Raw genomic sequence first — 5095 nt, forward strand, 5'->3', positions numbered from 1 at the left:
CACACACACACACACACACACACACACACACACACACACACACACACACACACACACACACACACACACACACACACACACACACACACACACGGCCCCCAGGTGTGAGGAGCAGGAGGACCACGCAGCGACAAGATATGGATTCACAGAGTAGAGGCAAGCATCTGTGTGATTTATTGAGATTTCACATACTATAACAGCTGCTGCTTTGAAAAGAAAGCATTGGATCAATTAGTCTATGCTCTCTTGAAATGATTCGACAGAAAATTCCGATTTATTTGAATTTCTAATCGTTCTATCCGATGTTAAATACATAAATGATTAAAATGCACTTCTTTCTTTGACAAATAAAGTAATTTCTCTCCCGACACAATCTGTTTGAATCTGTTTCTGTATTCATTTTTGTTGGGTAGAAATACAAATGTATATTCCCAGGAATAATCGTGGTCTGCTGAAGCCTGTTTGCATGCTCTGCTTTGAGCCCACACACCAGCTGCTGTGTGAAAGCACGCTGCGACTCATCAGTCACGCGAGTGGCTGTATCAGCGCTGAGCCGTACCGTCTGCACAGGTAAACACAGTGTGACGGCTTATCTCCAACACATTACATGTAAATCACTGAAAACCCTGACAGCACCACAGGAAATGCACATTAATATAAAACTATATAACGCAAATGGTTAAAGAAGGATATGTATGAGTGCATTTGTCCTGTTTGCAATAGAAAAAATTAGCTTTCTTCTTTTATTAAAAAGGTAACTCATCTGCCATTCCTCCCCTCCTCTTGTTTTTTTTGGTTCGAATATTCTGGTCCAAACTGATTGTGAGAATCTGTGTGAAGACAAAACGTTTTCTCACTTCATCCCCCTCCCTCTATTCCTACTGGGCCTATAATGGAGTGCCACCGGGTCCTAAAACCCGGATGTAAGCTGCGCATGGGTTCCTTCGATCCTATCATAAATCTATAGATTCGATTTATGATTCGAAAATGATAAAAGTAGGGTAGACATGTGGAGATTATCCGACTGAACAAAACGGGATCCGTCTCTTAAATGTGTGTCAACCACAGACCTTATTTCGAGCTATTTTCCAAAATCCTATGGAAAAATTGCATTGCTGTTTTGTGGAAGGAACCCATGCGCAGCTTACTTCCGGGGTTTAGGACGCGTCACTGTGGCACTCTGATGTCTCAGAGCAAGTGTTCACTCCTCTGAATACCTGGTGAGGGTACACACTCAATTCTGAATGGCCTATCGAGGTATTAGGAAATCTGTGCAGCCTGCATGTCTCTGTGGGTCAGCGGTATATACAGACGGGTATCCACAAACATTGATCACATGTCCACATTACATTAAATGATGTATGAGTTTCTCCAGTCCATACAGGCTGTGAAGACATCCCTTCCAAAAAATGTTCTCCAATGATAGAGAGTAGGTGGGAAAAAACCCTCCTCTAATGAAGCTAAAATGAAACCTCAGCTACATGAGAAAAATCCAGTGGGGATCTTCCAAAGTTAAGTGTTTTAACTCTACAAAATGTTGTAGAAATTCTCAGTCACCACCAACCAGGGGCGGACTGGGGGGGAAAAGTGGCCCGGGGATTAATTTACAGACAGGCTCACTTAATGCGCATAATGTACGCGCGACGAAAGTATGTTACTTAATGCATTTTATGTTATTTTGGACCATTATTCATATAGTAATCGCATTACCTGAGCCCTTGAGTTGCCTAGAGCAAAATATTTACAGCATATATTTTTTGATTTTAATGTTAACAGATCATTGATGCAATAATATTTTGACCCAAGGAATAAAACATGGGCGTAGGAAGCATCCTCAATGTGGGTGAGTCAATTTAACAGGGGGTGTGGGCAGGTGGTAGACCTCATGCATCAATCTGGTGCACTTTTGAGAGCAAAATTAGGGACTAAATCTATGGATACATCTCTCAACACCCATATGAAACAGAACTGTAAACAGATTTAGTTTTCCTTTCAACATTTATTTGAACAGCAAGTGGAGGCAAAAGTGACTGCACCCAAAACAATAAACCTGCTAGCTAACTAGCCTAAACTCAGTAACAGAATGTGGGCAACAACCTTATCGTTCACTGCGCAGTGACAGCTGCTACGGAGCTGTAAGTGTTGTGGCCGGAACACTTACAAATGTGGACCGGTAGGATTTAGTCAAAAAAGTCTTTTTTGGCCCTCCGGCCCACGCACAGCACTGGCCCACCGGGAAAACTCCCGGTATTCCCTATTGCCAGTCCGCCCCTGCCGGGAAGGCTGAGTAGTGTGATGCCTCTATAATTGGCACACACCCTCTGATCCCCCTTTTTGAAAAGGGGAACCACCACCCGGGTATGCCATTCCTTCGGTACTGCTTCCGACTTCAAGAAGTTAGAATTCTTATATGCTTTCCACCGGGTCAGAACGTTTATGGAGAACCATTAATATCAAATTCTGAAAATGTCAACTTACTTGCTTCTTTTTATTCTTTTGCTTCAAGATAACTGCATTGATTGCGGACAGAATTATTCAGTTTATCGCCACCTCAATGAAAATGCAAAATCATCAGTGAAAGAATTCTGGCAGTAAGTACTCACATTAGCAAAACAGTTTTTAGAGTCACTAAAATGTCTCTTTACATAACTTTCTTCTTGCACTCAGGAGGAGAGTCTTGGGTTTGTCTGGAGGAATTGAAGAGATGGGCAATATCCGCTGGGACCTGGCTGGATGTCTTCTGCAAAGCTGGGTCATCTGTTACTTCTGTATCTGGAAAGGAGTCAAGGCGACAGGAAAGGTGAGATGTATAAGCTTATTATTAAAGGTGTGCTAATAGAACTGGATTCATCATTAAAACCAAATGTATGGGTTTATTGACCACAATTAATTACCCTCAGGTTGTGTACATCACAGCCACTTTTCCAGTTGTGATGTTGATTGTGATGCTGATCCATGGGCTGACATTGCCAGGAGCTGTAACTGGAATTAGATATTACCTTTATCCTGATCTGACCCGTCTGACTGATCCTCAGGTGAGGTTTATGTGTGACAAATGAGTGATGTGTAAGTGACACACTGCACAGAACAATACTTGGCTAACAAGTGTTAGCCAAGTATTGTTCTGTGCAGTGTGTCACTTACACATCACTCATTTGTCACACATAAACCTCACCTGAGGATCAGTCAGACGGGTCAGATCAGGATNCAAACACACACACACACACACACACACACACACACACACACACACACACACACACACACACACACACACACCTACACCTGAATGCCACTGAGTAACAGTCTCCTGTGATTACATTGTGTAATTCTCCTAGGATTTACAACACACACCTCACTGCTACCAAGTAATCGCCTCCTATGATTACATTGCATGTTCTTTCAAGATCTGCACTCACATGCCGCAAGACTCTCTCACACACACACACACACACACACACACACACACACACACACACACACACACACACACACACACACACACACACACACACACACAAACCAATGTGCGCAAAGCCATTTTACCCAGAGGAATAATCTCTGTGGCTGCTATTTAGAGTGAGCGAGTTTCCTCTAACTGGATTACTGCAGCCACTCCTGCTGCTGCCACAGGGGAGATAGAGCCGGGGTGGAAAGGCTTTCCAGAAACCGAAGAGTTACCAGAAAAAGGTGGGGCAGCAGCCGTCAAATCTAACTTTGCTCTCAAAACTCAAATTTAAATACGTTGGAGTTAGGTCTCCTGGCACATGTCCACAACATTCGCCTTTGCCCAAAAGAGAGGGAAGGAAAAAAGCTGCCTCCATCACATTTTGTGCTGATCAGGAAAAGAGTTGGCAAAGCACTTTCTTTTCATTTGAGGACCACTGTGATACCTGCTACAATCAGCAAACACTACTTAGGTGCAACTCCTAAATTTCTACGTATAAACCTGGAAACTTTTAACATTAAAACACATTTTATTTATCGTTCCTCTTGTGAATTAGTTGCTAATAAAATGCCATATTGTCCTGGGGCCTCATTTATAACGCCGTGCGTAGGATTCACGTGGGTAGGTTGCTTACGTAGTAGAAATCCAAAAAATAGGTACAGACATTTTCCGACATTTTCCGATTCACCAAACATTGCTTACCGGCGAGGAAAGTGCGTACAGCACTTCCTACGCTGGTTTCCCTTTATAAATCACAATCGACTCGAAATGCGGTGCAGCTTTTGCGGGCTTCACGTAACGCCCATATTTGCCTATACATAGTCAAAGAAACGCACATTCATTCATTCATTTTGACTGACTTTATGAAGAAGATCGCAGGAAATGACGACAGAACAGCTAAAAAAGACATCTCACACCGTGTCAGATTTTGGTTATTTTGGGGAGGTCGAGATAAATCATATTGTTTGGTGGATGCAGTTTGAACCAGAGTAGCAGCATGGAGGTCGGATCGTCACCAAAATAAATAAATAAGTGGTCCGAAAAAGGTTAATGACAAAATAAATACACATAGCCTTCCTCAGGCAGTGTGTTTGTACCGGGGACATGATCGGGGAATAGGCACAACACACTCTCTCTACTCTGCGACGTGTGTCGACTTTGACCTTGTGTTTGTGGTTTATTTTTTTGATATGTAATTAACCTGAGGTGAGGCGTCCCTAGGGGGCTATGGAAGAATTCCGGCGATGTGTGGTTGTACTCTGGCTTCTTGCGCATGGCTTTCCGCAGGGCCTGAAAATGCAGTGCTGAAAATGCAGTGGCGATGCAGCGGACGCGCGGGCGGATGCTTGTGGGGCGTTTCTAAGTCAACTACTCACCGTTATTGACAGCGAAAGTGGTCGTCCGTCGCTATCACACATAAGCAGTAAGTTTTCTCCGTTGTCGGTTAGTCTCACTAAAGAAACCGGCTGAAAGAAAACCGGCTAAGTTGTACCCTCCACACCTTTATACACGGCAATTGCCGTTGCTACCACGTCCTGTTGGCTGGACTCATACCCGCGACGCTTACGGGGACTGCCGGGAGACTGCCGGAGCTGAGGGTTTTAGCCATCCACAAACAGTCCCGGAAATGTCAAAGAGTAGTACCCC

The sequence above is a fragment of the Notothenia coriiceps genome, unplaced genomic scaffold, assembly GCF_000735185.1.
Source record: "Notothenia coriiceps isolate Sejong01 unplaced genomic scaffold, NC01 NC01_scaffold00002846, whole genome shotgun sequence".
Classification (NCBI taxonomy): Eukaryota; Metazoa; Chordata; class Actinopteri; order Perciformes; family Nototheniidae; genus Notothenia; species Notothenia coriiceps.